At 39.3% G+C, this 18,952-nt stretch overlaps 1 non-coding gene across 1 annotated transcript; it reads right to left on the bottom strand.

The window, feature by feature from the left end:
• Positions 1–6,516: 6,516 nt before the first annotated feature.
• On the bottom strand, positions 6,517–6,590 carry Trnat-ugu. The gene has a single exon. It is a non-coding gene; the product is annotated as a tRNA-Thr (tRNA).
• Positions 6,591–18,952: the final 12,362 nt, after the last annotated feature.

The following is an 18,952-nucleotide window of genomic DNA, read 5'->3' as shown; positions in this document are numbered from 1 at the left end:
TGACCATTTTCTTCTTTCTCATCCAAATCTACGAGACGGTTTCAGAGATTATACAGACAACAGTGGTGAGGACATTTTTGAAAACGTGAAACTAGTTTTTGTTTGTGTTGATACAGTCCCTGTGAGCACATCGGACTGTGAAAGAGGCTTCAGCACAATGAACTTAGTTATGACAACACTGCCGAATTCGTTTACCACCTCTCACCGTTAATGTTTGTTTCAATTGTGGAGCCTCTGCTACATCTCTGGAAACCCAAGGATTACATCAACGTATGGATCAAAACTCATAGGCATGCTGAAGACAATCTATGCAAGAAGGCTAATCTATATACGTAGCAGTCTGACTGATACTCTGGCATACGGCATTTTCATTAGGTGAGCCCACCCACTATTATTGTTACGAATACAGCACTGGTTATGAGATACCATACGTGATGGAATACAGTATTGGATTTAAGGAACTTGGAATAATAAAGTTTATTAATGGCAAAAGCAATCTTCACAAGGGATGTTTGTGGTCAGTTTTGTGTGGGGGAATGCTGAAAACTGAAACATCTCAAAACGCCGTTTATTTGCTAGCAAGAATATATACATACAAAGGTTTCCCTTATCCATTTTTCCATACACAAAAAAATAACTTCATAAACAGGTGTTTTTTCTCTTTCAATAAAGCTGACTTTTTCACTTAATAAAAGGTTATTTAATGAAAATTGTTTATCAATTTATATTCTCTTCTACTCACAATGTTGGCATCAGTTCTGTTACGTTATTGTGAGGGCCAGTTCGCATTGGCCGGCACTTCTCGTCTCGTCAAAACATTCTGCAAAGCATTTCAAACCGAGAAATCCACACTGGCCGTCCCCTCACATCACCTCATGTTACAGTACTGTCAAGGTACCTCGAAAAGAAAGTTTTGACAGCTGACATCATCTGCCCAAGGTTCATTATTTATTTACCTATTTACTTATTTATTTATTATTAGTCCTGAAGATCACATATTTTGTACAGTAAAGCACATCAGGATATAGGACAAGACAACTAAAATTTATGGTAGGATGGTGTACGAGACAGGAGGTTGTAGGGGTACATACATCACAAAGCAGAATACATATAAGAGGTGTAGACAAAAACACGAAGGTATGAGATACAATGTGGCCCCCAAGCTCATTTCTTCCCAATACAGGGCCATACACAGATCTCCATTTTTCGTTTCACCGTGGTTTTCATGGTACACCTTGGGATGATGGTGCTGTGACATGAAAGTGCCGTATCAGCAAGGGTGAATTGGCTTAAAGCTCAAACCATTTTTCACTGTCAGATGCCTGGTGTCACTTATCAAGAAAACTCGACAGAAAAAATATCCAAGTTGTAATAGCACATTTGCAATCTGTCTTGAAAACAAAGCATAATAATAAAATAAAGACTAAGAGGATGCAAAAGTGCGAAATTCACTTCTGTAACATGAATGAGTGGGGGCGAAAATGGGATAATATCCGATGTTAATATACGATAGTTACCCACACCACCATCAACCTCAAAACTTTCTTCCTGAGAATCTTTGAATGTGCCGTCCCTTTCCATTCCTTTCTTGCCCATTCAGTACCGTTGACGGCCTGTGTCAATATCGCCATTTGAAATACATTGTCGATTATTCTGACGTGACGTTTCGTCTAGCTCTGTTCCGTCAAGTGTGAATCGGCCTTAATTCGCAATGTTCTATTCACATTAATCACTTCACGGATCGGGTAGAAGCACTATGCTGTTTCCACAATACATATATTCCAGCAAAACATTAAAACAAACCAGAATGTCAGAGGTTTCACCAGCATTGGGAGACTAGGTTGACAATCTCATGTTAATGCGTAATAACTCGATGACTAGATCAGCAATTTAGCATTAGAATGGAATGGCCTACCTGATTCGTCACTCGAAAACGTATCATCTATTCCAGAATTATTTAGGATTTTGGGTGGACAGAAACAGGGTGAAAGAAAAAAAGGATCTTTTTTTCAAAACAAAATAAAAATAAATAGCGTGTACTTTTCCATGAATACAGAAGATAATAGCAAACATCTGATTCTTTAAAGAGTCAAACAGCTAATTAAAAACAGCTTCAGTGTCTGATTACTTTACAAATGAGTTAATGTGTTAAATATTTGCCTTCAAGCAAGTAAATGAGCAAAAGTTAAAGGAAGGTTTGAAATTACACTTAAAGTTTGTTGTAAGTCACAAAATGCTCTCATAACGAAACACTGGAGAAATAGAAACTGGGTAATTTGCGCTCCATTTTAAGCAAAAGTTAGTTTTTCACGTATCTAAATGTTTATGACCACATATTTTCTGAAATATGCATCGTACAATGGTATAATTTTGCAGCCACATTCAGTGACATATGTAGACGTTGTTGGCAAAGCGTGTTTACCAATAGAGTTAGTACTGAAGAAGTAATAAACTACCACGTTTGTGTCACTCGCCGTCCAAGGCTGGATAGATTGCGTCAAATATTACAAGAGTTATATAGACAAATAATATGTAATAAAACAAATACTGTATACTATTATAAATATTTTACTGTAGATACGAGGGTTGGAACTTAAATGGTGGCAACTATTTATTCACAACCGTTACAAAAGAGTTACATGTTTGCACAGAGCCTGCTCTGTTGATGGTGCGAATGAGGCGGTCTAATGTTATGGTGATTCTCGTATACGGCTGTGATGGTGTTATCCTAACGCATTACGTACCTCCACGGCAGACCGTGAGTGCACAGTATTACTGTTCGTTTTTGGAGCATCACCTGAGACCAGCTTTACGAAAGAAGCGGAGACACTTTCTGCGCAACCCACCCATCACTTTGCACGACAATGCGCGAGCACATACACCGAAAGCTGTGGCTGCTCTGTTCGTTCGATGGGACTGGGAAATACTGTACCATCCACCATCCTCCCCGGACTTAAGTCCTTGTGACTTTGATTTGATCCCGAAGATGAAGGAACCACTTCGTGGCATTCGCTTCAGAACTGTTCCAGAGATTCTACAGGCAGTAGACCGCTCCATTCCCGCCATCAATAGAACAGGCTCTGCTAACGGTATACTACGCCTTCCACATCGCTGGCAACGGGTTCTACACGACGCTGGTGACTACTTTGAAGAACAGTAACAGGTGCAAACATGTATCACTTTTGCCTCGGTTGTGAATAAATAGTTGCCACTATTTATGTTCCAACCCTCGTATACTGAATCTGCTATTGACGTTTGCGTTCTCTGAACGAGCTGAAAATAACAGTTCTGATTTCCTCAACCAGATAGCCAACGACATAGCGATACAAAAGGTTACGGTTCAAATGCAAGTAGGAAACAATTCAACGAAATTAAAACAAATCTGTGCAGTGACACAATATGTACAAATACGTTTCAACTAAACAAAAACACGCCGTTACTGTGATATACGCACCAGACGCAAACAGAAAATAATCGAATGAAACTGAAATAAATCAAATGTTACGATGTATATAGGCCAAACAATCTTGCAGACATCACAAATGGAAATTTTGCAAAAACTTCAGAGGCAGCTTTCCAAGAAGTACATGGGCAAAGCAAAAGAAACGTACATTTTGGAAATGAAGCAAAAACGTTTGAGAGTACTGAAGGGAAAAAATGTGTTGTGACTGTAGCTCAAGGACACAAACGTTTGTACAAGAGTGCACTACTAAGAACCTATTAGAATGTAGGCTCATTACTTCAGAATTATGTTACATATGGCAATGTCAGATCTAAAAGGAGGATCAAAAACAATAGTTGGTATAAGAGAATGACCCATATTCCTGTGAAATAAGAGCAACCAACTTTAAAGGGATCACAAACTGCACAAAATGTCACTCCCATAGTCATAAGCAGTGCCCATGTACAATGTCTTAGAATTCAATTGTGTGTGTCATCATTCTCTACAGAGGATGTGAAGTCAGATAACTGTATCTGTGTGAACATTAGTTATCAGCACAAGAAGCTGAGTACTACAACTGCATTGAATACCTAAATCTGGTAAGTGCTTGGTACAGAACAACTGATTCCTTTGCTGGTTATCTACCACACCAATGTTACAGAAATTGACTTCTATTTAGACCTAGATTTAGAATTGGCTTCTTCGGAATTATTAGATCGTAATGTAATTGTCGTATCAGTACTCAATTTTCCAAATGGCAACTTCGAAAATTTTCTCATACAAATGCAATCTCGCCTGTGCTACTTACTGTGCTTCGAATCTGAAATTGCATTGTTTGGTGGTTTCAGTGATCACTTTGGTAAATATAGTACTGAGGAGAGAGAATTTATTAACCTTTTGAAGGAAACCATTTACTAAGCAGAGGCGATGCCTGCCTTGAGACTGTGATTACAAATCTAAATACTTGGGACTAAGCCGGCCAGAGTGGCCGAGCGGTTATAGGCGGTTCAGTCTGGAACCGCACGACCGCTGCAATCGCAGGTTCGAACCATGCCTCTGGCATGGATGTGTGTGATGTCCTTAGGTTGGTTAGGTTTAAGTAGTTCTAAGTTCAAGAGGACTGATGACCTCAGCTGTTAAGTCCCACAGTGCTCAAAGCCATTTGAACCATTTGAATTTGGGACTATGAGATGACTTCAGTTGACCCAATGCTCTCTGACCAGGATCACTGGTCATGGAAATGTATACATCTGTTCCTGGCATTCTAATTAGATCTTAAAGGGTCATAATCAAGGAAACATTACGTGCTTTTCAGACAGCACTGTCTGCAGTAGAGTAGCTGCCTGGATTACAGGAAATGGCAGCAATTGGTGCATTTAAAGAGTTATTTCAGACCATCACAACCAAATTTCACTATACTGAAGACCAGAAAATGTACTGTGAACATATCATTGCACAGGAAAAAGTATGCTAGTCAACTGAAAAAATAAAAATGCAGTGTGCTGCTACTACATGATCACTTCAAAACAGCGACAGATGGCAGTGCAAGGGAAATGTTTTACAGCGAATATCTACTGGCAAAAATACTTTTTAGAAACGATGTAGAAGAAGCCAAAGAGAAAAGCAATTACCTTTATTACTTCATATCTCCTGAACGATGAGCCATACAATGATATAATTTTTAAGATACATTTAATGGTACATGAGGATACTGTGCGAACAGAGTTAGCAGTAAAAAAGGGTGGTATGCGTACTGTAAGGCCTTCAGTACACACACCATCAGATTATTTGACTTGTCACTCTAACGAAGTAGGCGAGTGTCAGCAATATGTCTATTGGTCTTATTGTGACGTGTTTATCTTCTGCCGTTAGGTCAGACGATAGAAATGCCACTTGCACACTTAGAGTAGCAGATTGACGGTGACCAACTTTAAACAGAACTTGATTAATTTTCACACACATTTATTAAAATAATAAAAAGCATAGACATTACATAATTGATTCTTGATGCTGTTTATGATTGACAATCTGAAGTTCCTCTGGTCTTGGTATGTTAATCTTATTCTCACATATCTCTGATACTTGACAAAATGTCTATACATTTCTCCTCATGGCTATGTACAGGAATATGATAATCCTATTAGGTGCAGATTGAAACTTGACTATAAACTGGTACAGACAAATGCAGACTGGTACAGACTGGTGCAGACAAATGCAGACTCATACAGACTAATGCAGACTGACTACACAGAGGTCTGTACACTCGTTATAATACCTCGCGCGTTCAGGTATCATTGCGCGAGTGTGATCCGCGAGGAGAAAAGGTTCTACATTAGCAGCAATCTCATTGGCTGCGTTACATATTAATATGTGGATCGGCGGTTGCAGAATTTGGTCCGTCTCTAAGGCAGCGCCATCGCGAAGTGCGGAGACCGCCGAGCACTGCACCTGCGCTGTTGTTCTTAGCGGGGCGCGCTCAAGTGGGAAAGTTGTGTATGCGCTGACTATGCAGAACTATATACACAACAAGAAGCAATAAATTAAAACGTCATGCCTGATGATGCCGTTTTACAGTATGATCAGGGGAAATGTGGTAAGTGATCAACTTTCTTCCTGTCATTATTTTGCAGTGGGGAGGGGGTGTCAATGAGAAAAAGTTTCAGAAAAATTTGAAATTATGTCTAAGGTTAGTTTGAAGTCGCTAATATGTGCTCTCATTCTCAAATACGGGCTGAATAATGTCCGAGCGTTTGCGCGCCATCAGTTCTGTTGACCGAGACAAGCACAGAGTTTCCGACTTTAAACCTTGCCTTCTTGCGTTGAATTTTTAACGTAAGATTATACCTGTTATTAAGTATATTGTGGCGGAATTTTTAAGTGTGGCCAATAATTACGCGAAGTACTGAAAACAATTTTTATATCTGATGATGGTATCTGTTCCTTCAGACATGTCCGAAAGAACAGATACCATCGGTGACCATGCAGCTCGTTAGAATGAAATTAATACAATTAAATGAATACCCTTAGCTGCATATAGGCGTTGATATACGTCAACAGGGACAGTTGAAAATTTGTGCCCCGACTGGGACTCGAACCCAGGATCTCCTGCTTACATGGCAGGCGCTCTATCCATCTGAGCCACCGAGGACACAGAGGATAGTGTGACTGCAGGGACTTATCTCTGGCACGCCTCCCGTGAGACCCACACTCCCAACTTATTGTCCCGCACAATATTCGTAGTGCCCCTGCCCATTACACTCATTGCTCGCGACTTTACCGATTCCTGTAAGAGTTAAGGCTCACCGGCCATTTGGCCATCTTCTGTGCAGATGCACACACATTGCCCGAACTCTTATGGGAATCGGTAAAGCCGCGAGTAATGAGTGTAATGGGCAGGGGCACTACGAATATAGTGCGGGACAATAAGTTGGGAATGTGGGTCTCACGGGAGGCATGCCAGAGATAAGTCCCTGCAGTTGCACTATCCTCTGTGACCTCGGTGGCTCAGATGGAGCCAGCACGGTGGCTCAGCGTGTTCGGTCAGAGAGCAGGCTGGTCTCTGTAATAAAAAAACTGAGTGAAGAGATCAACAACGGATATCATGTGACGTCCGCTACGATGAAACACAACGAACAACAAGGAACAAACTGGAAAAAAGATGGGTAGAGGGTCTGCCATGTAGGCAGGAGATCTCGGGTTCGAGTCCCCGTCGGGGCATACATTTTCAACTGTCCCCGTTGACGTATAACAACACCTGTATGCAGCTAAGGGTATTCATTTAATTGCATTGATTTCATTGTAAAATCAATTTTTGTTGCTTCCTGTAAGCCGTTAAGGCCCCCGTAAGCAATCAAATGTTTTGTCAAACCTAATTATTCTTGCCAAATATTTGATCATGTGCTGTTCGACGTATTTGTCGGGTATCGATCGTGTTTGATGAGTTTGTGAGAAATTGTGATTCACGGTAAGTTTTGGCGGAAGTTGCCTTTGTCGATGTTCCGCCGCAAACGTTTAATGAAAAATTGTTTTATTACAATTTATCTCACTGTATGGCGAGTTTCCACAACTATGGAAGCTACGATCAAGTATGAAAACAGAATACCACTGACCGTTACCAAAATGGTAGAGGAATCGCATCTTTCCCAGCCATATATTACATATGAAGAAGTTATGAACAAAATACAAACATCAAAAAAAGTTTTGCATCACCTCAGTTCAGAGTGTTCCGGAACCTGTACAGAAAATTGGAATAGAGATCAACATAAACATTAATTCCGCCCTTTTTATTGCTCATGAAAACTACATATTGCATGTTGTACCACCATACAGCGAGACCTCCAGAGATGGTGGTCCAGATTGCTGTACACATCCAGTACCTCTAATACCCAGTAGTACGTCCTCTTGCATTATTGCATGCCTGTATTCGTTGTAGCTTCACAATATTTCAAGAAGCTACAACACAACTCAGGAGTGATAGTTACTTTAAAAAATATAAATCTATCTTAAATAAAATAATAAAGGAGGCAAAGAAACGAGACAATGACAAATACATAGAAGATGCTTCAAACAGAACCAAAGCAATCTGGCAAGCTGTAAAAAAAGAAACCAAATCTTACAAAAGTAGAGTTAATAATATAGTATTAAAGGCTGGCTTGGAAAGCATTAATAACCCACAGGAAGTAGCCAACATGTTTAATAACTATTTTATAAATATAATAGAGAAACTATTACAACAGACTTCTAATAGGAAACAGCATACAGAAACAGGGAAAAAAGTCTCAAGCAGATCAATGTTTCTGTACCCAACAAATGTAGAAGAAGTTCAGGTTACAATAAAAAGTCTCAAAATGAAACACTCTGCAGGTATAGATGATATACCTGATTTCATTATAAAGAAGTGTGGGGACTTGATTGCTGAGGCCTTAACCCACCTATGTAACCTATCTTTTGCTACAGGAACTTTTCTCAAAAATATTAGAAAGACTTATCAATAAGAGGCTAACAGACTTCTTAGAGGTAAATAGCATTCTGTCAGAATCTCAACATGGATTTAGAGCAAACCGCTCAACCGAATCTGCAGTTCACTCCTTTCTGTTAGAGGCACTGATAGCTTTAGACAACAAAAAGCTTACCATGGGCATATTTTTAGATTTTTCAAAGGCATTTGACAGCATAAATCATGACAAATTGCTACACAAGCTAGAAAATCTTGGCATTAGGGGAACAGCTAACAACTGGTTCAGCTCTTATCTTAAAAACAGGGAACAATATGCGTAAATCGACCAAGAAAGGGACAATGTCATTAGGAAATATAATTCCAAGCTACTGACTGTTAAATATGGAGTGCCACAAGGATCAGTAATGGGTCCTGTTCTGTTCTTAGTCTCTGTAAATGATCTAAACATAAGCAATGGCAGCAGTAAAATATTTCAATTTGCTGATGATACAAGTGTTCTAATTACAGGAAACTCAGAAGAAACTCTTGTAAAAAACATAAAAGAAACCACTGATAGGCTAACATGTTACTTTGATGACAATGACTTGATAATAAACACTGAAAAAACTGGAGCTATGGATATACACACAGCACAAACAAAAAATCTGATATCACCCAATCTAGAGCTATATGGACAGACAATTGCCAAAACAGCGTGTACCAAATTTCTTGGACTTCATCTAGAAGACAACTTGAAATGGAAAGCACATATTGAGCAAATGAACAAAAAATTAAGTACTTCTTGTTTTGTGCTGCGTACATTAAAAAATTGTACCAGCTACAACACCCTTCAGTGTGTATATTATGCAGTTGTACACTCTTACCTCCGGTATGGGATTATGTTCTGGGGAAATTCTGGAGATGCCATCAAAACATTCAAAATTAAAAAAATAAAAATTATAAGAATAATGGAAGGGGTAGATAATCACAAATCATGTAGACCATTGTTTCAAAAAAGGGTGATCCTGCCACTTCCTTGCATATATATACTTGAAAATATAATGTATTTAAAGCAAAACTTACATACAAAAAGACCACTCATCACTCAAAATCACACAATACACAGCTATGATACAAGACAAAAATTGGATGTACATGTTCAAAGCACCAACACAAAGTTATTTCAAAACAGCCTTATCCATCCTAGTATCAAACTATACAATGCCTTACCAGATACCATTAAACACATACAAAACATTGGTCACTTCAAATCTAAACTGAAGTCGTACTTGGCTGATCACTGCTTTTACACAGTAAATGAATACCTACAAAATAAATTTTTGTGTGTTTACCCAATGTAGTCTCATTCAGAAGAACATTTGTATTTTATCTTATTGTATATAGTGTAACAACATTTATTTAAGTATTCATCATTCATTAATATATTAATGTGTGTTATTATGTACAAAGGTATATTATACGTAAAACTGTTACTATTAAAAAAATCCAAATATCTCTTGCACATTGTGCAGGTGTAGATGAAATGGATCAATAAATCAAATCAAAATCCACAAGTTCATCAAGGCACTGTTGATCCACATTGTCCCACTCTTCAACGGCGATTCAGCGTAGATCCCTCAGAGTGGTTGGTGGGTCACGTCGTCCATAAACAGCCCTTTTCAGTCTATCCCAGGCATGTTCGATAACATTCGTGTCTGGAAAACATGCTGGCCACTCTAGTCGAGCGATGTCGTTATTATGAAGGAAATAATTTACAGGATGTGCACGAAGGGGGGGGGGGGGGGGCACATCTGGACCGCGCTGCACCGTGAAGTGGTTGCCATGGACGTCGGGAGTGAAGTTGCGCGTCATGCAGCCTATTGCGCACAGTTTGAGTCGTAACACGACGTCCTGTGGCTGCACGGAAAGCATTATTCAAAATGGTGGCGTTGCTGTCAGGGTTCCACCGGGCCATAATCTGTAGGTAGTAGAGACGGGCAAAGTCGTTCATCCTTGGGAACTAGTTCGCTGGTCATCGCTCGTTGTTTTGGAACCGTTCATTTTTACTCTTTCACCGTTCATTGTGTTTGGTGTATGATTTTCATGAAAAATTGAAAATTAATAGCATAGGTGTCTGAAGATGGAAGGCGCCAAGAGGGGGCTCTTGCCTCCCCCCCTGGGGTACAGAGTTTTTATTCATAACAGAATTCTCACACACATGTAATTTTCGTGGCTCTGCAAAATATCTCTTTTAGCCAACTGTAGCGTTATGTGGCTGATTGCAGTGAAATAATGTAAGGTGGCGCACGGGAAACGCACCGAGTACAAACTGCTCGCCAATTACGCACGATTTGTTGACCGCTACGACCAGAATAGATAAACATGTAATAATTACGCAGTGAAGAAATAACAAATAAGCTAATGCAAATAACTTCGAAACAGCAGATGACGATTGGTAAGCGACAATGAGCAGCCTAGTACTCGGAGCCGATTTTTCGTGCGCCACCCTGTACCACTGAAATAATATCGTAGGAGTTATCACATTCTCTTTACAAAATGTGACACCATGCACTTGATTACGAAGCGCGGGCTTCATTCGGTTTTAAGTCGGTCTGCCTTCCATAACAATGAACATGCTGTTCTACCGTGGATCAAAAAAAGACGGAAAATGACAACTCTTGTGCGCCGTGCCGACGTCCTTTGAATGTGTAATAACAACAAAAATCCTGCCTTTTTACAAGTATTTCTTCTGCTGTTTATCGAAATAGTGAAGTAAGCTGATACGCCATTTTGTTACCTGAAAAGATGTATGTATTACATGCCACGTAACTTTTATGTAATTTTCGTAATTATAAAATACATTTTAATTACCGGTCGTGGACGCTGAATAGAATACGAAAGTTAAAAAAAAGTTTTGAAACAGATCTAGAATGGACGCAAGAAGCGAACGAAACGAACAACAACTCGATATTGAACTAATTATGAGCAGTCGGCAGTGGAACTGCAACGAGTGGCCACGCGAAAGACGAGTCCGGCGGAGCGAGACCGAGACCGAGATAGGCGGGAAAGGGACCGACGCTGGAACGAGAGCGGCCGACATGCCATTCGCGAACGAGACCGACCGTTTCCCGTTCACGGGAACTATAAGTAGAAAGCCGCGACCGATGTGAACCATGAAAGACCGTTCCTTAGAATTCTTTCCTCGCTCGTTCCGTTCATCTTGAAGAACGGTTTCTTTCGACCTGTTAGTTCACGAACGACCCATCTCTAATAGGTAGCGGTTATCCACTGAAGTAGCAGCCCTTGGGCGGCCTGAGCGAGGCATGTCATCGACAGTTCCTGTCTCTCTGCACCTCCTCTATGCCCGAACAACATCGCTTTGGTTCACTCCGAGACGCCTGGACACTCCCCTTGTTGGGAGCCCATCCTGGCACGAAGTAGCAATGCGGACGCGATCGAACCGAGGTATTGACCGTCTAGGCATAGTTGAACTACAGACAACACGAGCCGTGTACCCCCTTCCTGCTGGAATGACTGGAACTGATCGGCTGTCGGACGCCCTCCATCTAATAGACGCTGCTGATATATGCTTGTTTACATCTTTGGGTGGGTTTAGTGAAACCTCTGAACAGTCAAAGGGACTGTGTCATACAATATCCACAGTCATCGTCTATCTTCGGGAGTTCTGGGAACCGGGGTGATGCAAAACTTTTATTGATGTGTGTATTTTACGCATACACTAACACGCAAGAGGAAGTGGAATGAAATAAAAGAAATCGAAGTTCTCCGGTTCTTCACTGCACGGTGTGGACTATATGTTGTGGTTATTTTAATGAACTGTCATTGGAGGATCAAGTAGAAGAAAATATACCGGGTGATCAAAAAGTTAGTATACATTTGAAATTTAATAAACCACGGAATAATGTAGATAGAGAGGTAAAAATTGACACACATGCTTGGTATGACATTGGGGTTTTATTAGGACAAAAAAAAAGTATTGCTAGACGCGTGAAAGATCTCTTGCGCGCGTCGTGTGGTGATGATCGTGTGCTCAGCCACCACTTTCGTCATGCTTGGCCTCCCAGCTCCCCAGACCTCAGTCCGTGCGATTAATGGCTTTTGGTTTACCTGTATCGTGTATCGTGATCGACCGACATCTCTAGGGATGCTGAAAGACAACATCCGATGCCAATGCCTCACCATAACTCCGGACATGCTTTACAGTGCTGTTCACAACTTATTCCTCGATTACAGCTATTGTTGAGGAATGATGGTGGACATATTGAGCATTTCCTGTAAAGAATATCATCTTTGGTTTATCTTACATTGTTATGCTAATTATTGCTGTTCTGAGCGGATGAAGCGCCATATGTCGGACATTTTTTGAACTTCTGTACTTTTTTGGTTCTAATAAAACCCCATGTCATTCCAAGCATGTGTGTCAATTTGTACCTCTTTATCTACATGATTCCGTGATTTATTCAGTTTTCAAATTTATACTGACTTTTTGATCACCCAGTATTTTCGCATACTTGTGTCTTCTTTTTCAATGTGAGGACGAAGTATCACTAAATAAGTTAGTAAACATTTCAATGTCCATGAGCAGAAAGTTGATGTACTCATCAGGTTCTGAGTGCAACATCTCCATTAATTGGTTTTCAGCTGTATATTGCTCTCACTGTAAATTATTCCCTGGACCAGCATCTTGTTTGCTTCTTTAAACACAGTGCCAGGGTCAATATTGTCATGGTATTCAATCGGATTAATACAGCTCTCCATGCTACTAGAAATGCTTTACCTGCATTTGTAGCCATTCCCACTAATGCTAAAATACAGCACATACGTAAAGGATATGATTTCATGGTATTTGTACAGGCTTGTTTTGATACATCAGTGGCTGGATAAGAGCGAACTTGACAGACAAGTTTGCTCTTTTAAGAAAGCCTTAACAAGTTTTTAAAAGTTTCATTGTCCAGTCAAAAACGTTGTAATCAATGGGTTTCGAGCAGCAGCGGCTCGTGAGTATACTGGGTGTTTGCAAATTTTTAGATTCAGATGAATTTGAGAGAGTGAAATTAATAGCATCTGCTGTATAACAGTTATTCTTATCAGCACATTTATACGACTACAGCCACTGCCAATAACATCATTAATAATAATAATAAAATAATAATAATAAACCCCGTAGAGGCCTGGGAAAAGAATAGGCCTCTGGTATGTTCTGCCAGTCGTAAAAGGCAACGAAAAGAACAAACCACTAATAGGGCTAACCCCCCTTTTAGTGTGATTAGTTGGTTCAGGACAGAACTAATGAAGCCTCGGACAAGCGCTGTCATGGTCAGGGCCGACGCTTGAACCCTATGCCCGTCCACAATAGTAACGACACTGCTAGCCACACAGAAAAAGATTTAAATCCAAATAGAGGTGTTTTGCATGACGTGTCCTGCAACCACTCTAGAAGGAAAGCAAAGACAGAGGATGAGATGGTCAGATGAAGTTAACCGACACCTCATGTTCTGTTGTTACCAAGCAACAAACTTAGGAACCAACTCAACTGGATACAGATCACAAGCATACACAACATTTATTACCAGATACCCAGAATTAAAATTTTTAACAGAACAACGACTAGCTGATCAGATCTGTGTAACAATAAAAAATAACATGATACCCCAGTCAGAATTAAAAAACATCAAACAAGTACAACAAATACTGGAACAAAATAATGTGCAATCAGAAGAGCAGTATTGGACTCAAACATCCCAGACCAATCAAACAAAGAGCAACATGCATCAATTAAACAGTCAGAGGAAAACGAAATCTTAAGACAGCCACCAGAACAAGCACAAATAGAACACGAAGTGACACACATGTTAGATATAGAAGAAACATTTCAGCTGACATATATAGAATACAAAGACACAAATACAGACATTAGACCATTCTTGCATAGACCACCAAATAACTCAGAAGTCGAAACAACAATAACTATCAACACAATCGTACACAATAAAGTAAATGAAAATACAACTATGGAAGAGTTACAACTACTGGTTTATATAGGAGCACTCACTACGCTAAATATAAACACTAGGCAGAGATCAGAACCAACCAACACACAGAAGAAACCCACAAAACCAGCATGGCAACATAGCCTACAGAGCAGAATAGAAAAACTGAGAAAAGACATTGGACAGCTAACACAATTTATAAGAAATGAAATATCAGACAAAAAACGAAAAAGGTTACGTAAAATCTCACAACAAGAAGTGATAGAGAAATTAGATGAAAAGAAGCAGAAATTACAAGGATTGGCCAAACGACTTAGAAGATACAAAAAAAGTGAAAATAGAAGGTAACAAAACCAAACATTCAACACAAACCAAAAGAAATTTTACCAGACAATGGATAACACACACATTAAAATAGAGAATCCAGCAAACATAACAGACATGGAACACTTCTGGAGCAACATATGGTAAATCCCGGCACAACATAACAGGCATGCACGGTGGATACAAGCAGAAACAGACACATAAAAAATGATACCACAAATGCCTGAAGTGATAATTTTGCAACATAAAGTCACCCAAGCAATTAATTCTATGCACAATTGGAAAGCCCCTGGAAAAGATAAAATAGCAAATTTCTGGCTCAAGAAGTTTACCTCAACACATTCATATCTAACTAAATTATTTAACGGTTACAATGCAGACCCATACACAGTTCCTGATACACTTACACAAGGAATAACTTATCTGAAACCTGAAGATCAAGCAGACACAGCAAATGCAGCAAAATATCGCATAATAACATGCCTACCAACAATATTCAAAATATTAACTTCAGTCATTACACAGAAATTAATGACACATACAACACAGAACAAAATTATAAATGAAGAACAAAAAGGCTGCTGCAAAGGAGCATGAGGATGTAAAGAGCAAATGATAATAGATGCAGAGGGGACATATCAAGCTAAAACTAAACAAAGGTCGCTACACTACACGTACATTGATTACCAAAAAGCTTTTGATAGTGTACCCCACTCATGGTTACTACAAATATTGGAAATATACAAAGTAGATCCTAAATTGATACAGTTCCTAAACAAAGTAATGAAAAATTTGAAAACCACACTTAACATCCAAACAAATTCAAATAATATCACATCACAGCCAATACACATTAAGCGTGGAATATACCAAGGAGACTCACTAAGCCCTTTCTGGTTCTGCCTTGCTCTGAACCCACTATCCAACATGCTAAATAATACAAATTATGGGTATAATATTACTGGAACATGCCAACACAAAATCACACATTTGCTATACATGGATGATCTAAAACTACTGGCAGCAACAAATCAACACCTCAATCAATTACTAAAGATAACAGAAGTACTCAGCAATGATATAAATATGGCTTTTGGCACAGACAAATGTAAGAAAAATAGCATAGTCAAGGGAAAACACACTAAACAAGAAGATTACATATTGGATAAACACAGCGACTGCATAGAAGCGATAGAAAAAACAGACGCCTATAAATATCTAGGATACAGACAAAAAATAGGAATAGATAACACAAATATTAAAGAGGAACTAAAAGAAAAACATAGACAAAGACTAACAAACATACTGAAAACAGAATTGACAGCAAGAAACAAGACAAAAGCTATAAATACTTATGCTATACCAATATTGACCTACTCATTTGGAGTAGTGAAATGGAGTAACACAGACCTAGAAGCACTCAATATACTTACACAATCACAATGCCACAAATATAGAATACATCACATACATTCAGCAACAGAAAGATTCACATTAAGCAGAAAGGAAGGAGGAAGGGGATTTATCGACATAAAAAGCCTACATTATGGACAGGTAGACAATTAAGAAAATTCTTTATAGAACGAGCAGAAACTAGCAAAATACACAAAGCAATAACTCATATAAATACATCAGCTACACCATTGCAATTTCATAACCACTTCTACAACCCTTTAGATCGTATAACATCAACAGATATGAAGAAAGTAAATTGGAAAAAGAAAACACTACATGGCAAGCACCCATATCATCTAACACAGCCACACATCGATCAAGACGCATCCAACACATTGCTAAGAAAAGGTAATATATACAGTGAGACTGAAGGATTCATGATTGCAATACAGGATCAAACAATGAACACCAGATATTACAGCAAGCATAATATTAAAGATCCCAAAATCACAACAGATAAATGCAGACTTTGCAAACAACAAACAGAAACAGTAGATCACACTACAAGCGGATGTACAATACTAACAAATACAGAATACTCCAGAGGACATGACAATGCAGCAAAAATAATACATCAACAACTTGCCATACAACATAAACTAATAAAACAACACGTTCCCACATACAAGTATGCACCACAAAATGTACTGGAGAATGATGAATACAAATTATACTGGAACAGAACCATTATAACAGATAAAACAACAAATGGTTCAAATGGCTCTGAGCACTATGGGACTCAACATCTTAGGTCATAAGTCCCCTAGAACTTAGAACTACTTAAACCTAACTAACCTAAGGACATCACACACACCCATGTCCGAGGCAGGATTCGAACCTGTGACCATAGCAGTCCCGCGGTTCCGGACTGCAGCGCCAGAACCGCACGGCCACCGCGGCCGGCGATAAAACAACACTACATAACAAACCTGACATCATGTTCACCAATAAAAAGAAGAAATTAACACAACTAATCGAAATATTCATACCCAATACAACAAATATACAGAAGAAAACAGGAGAAAAAATTGAAAAATACATCCAACTGGCTGAGGAAGTCAAGGACATGTGGCATCAGGATAATGTTGACATTATACCAATTATACTATCAACTACAGGAGTCATACCACACAATATCCACCAGTACATCAATGCAGTACAGCTACATCCAAACTTACATATACAACTACAGAAATCTGTAATTATTGATACATGTTCAATTACCCGAAAGCTCCTAGCTGCAATGTAACATATACCGTACAGTTAAAAGGAAGTCACGCTTGATCAAGGTCAGCGTCACTTTCCATTTCTAACCAGACATAACGTCTGAGAAAGGGAAGAAATAATAATAATAGTAATAATAATAATAATAATAATAATAATAATATGCATAACTTATCTGACAAGCGAAGGTATTGTTTTGTGGCATTTTGCTATTTTGTACATCATTAAGTACAGTTTAGAGCAAAAACGAGACAATGTGTAAGCTTTCGCAACTCTCCATTTGGCATTTTTGTGTAAGTGGTAGTTTTCGTGCTTTTCCATTTTTTCGGAGAAATGTACAAGATTCCTAAGAGATTCTTGTTAAATGTTCACTTGTTGTCACGCTTATTTGAAATCGTCACTCTCTTAATCGTAGGATCTGTTCTCGTAGGCCCTATATCCTTTGCGGCTAACTTTTCCTGGTAGTTTACGTTTCTGTTCCCAAAATGAGATTTTCAGCGTTCAGCAGTGTGTGCGCTGACTTGAAACTTCGTGGCAAATTAAAGTTGTGTGCCGGACTGAGACTCGAACTCGAGACCTTTGCCTTTAGCAGACAAGTGCTCTAGCGACTGGGCTACTGAAGCACGACTTACGACCCGCCCTCTCAGCTTTACTTCTCTGTTAGCATTTAAAATAGATTCAACGCAGTTAATGTTTACACTGCGCTCGAAAGCCGATTCCAGCCCAGTAAACAACCAACTCTAAACGCAAAGTGCTGTTTGTGGAAATGATTAAACTCAAGCCACTTGGCTAGAATACAAATGAGGCGCACCCATAAGACCCTAAAGCACACCGCCGGAAATCCCACATTTCAGTGAATATCAGAGAAACCAGTGCTACAACTCTTTGTGAATTTTCATATACGCAATGTGTGCCTACAGCACAGATAAACCTGACTTGCCATAGAATCAACAGATTTCAGGAGCATGAATAAATACTACAGTCTCACAATCGACGGTCATGTGTTTTAGGTCCTTATGATTCTCAGCGTCTTCAATGGTTTACTATATGATAAAGTTCATAACTTAATATACCGTCACTCATTCAGAAACTCACAAAATAAGTTTACTGTAAGTACAACTTTAACAAATACTAACGTCCAATCTAATTTCGGTACAGTATATCGTGAGCGAATTAGCATATCCGAGGAGTGCGCTATCATATACCGAACGAACGGGGATAAACGTCTGCCACAGTATCCCACCGTCTGGTGGCACTGACGGAAACTTCTAGATGAGTGGCAAGGACCAGCTGACGTCGTGAACCGAGCACGTTGTTTACAACTCTGTATGTATTTGCCCGTAAGGCAATTACATCACGCGAGTTGCGCATGAGCAAAAGGTCATTACAATGTGCACAATTGGAGGTGTGTTCGTGACTCTGTTGCCGAATTTCACTGAGTCTAGAGGACAACTAGTGCGATAGATGTAAGTGACGTTATCTTTCAGTATCTATCTTACGTTTAACACCGTTCGAAGAAAAATAACGAATAAATCCGCAAGGTGTCGAAACGTTAACGTG

This window comes from Schistocerca americana, chromosome 4, assembly GCF_021461395.2.
Source record: "Schistocerca americana isolate TAMUIC-IGC-003095 chromosome 4, iqSchAmer2.1, whole genome shotgun sequence".
Taxonomy (NCBI): Eukaryota; Metazoa; Arthropoda; class Insecta; order Orthoptera; family Acrididae; genus Schistocerca; species Schistocerca americana.
Note: the sequence above shows the minus strand (reverse complement) of the source record. Positions and strands in the feature narration are given on the sequence as shown.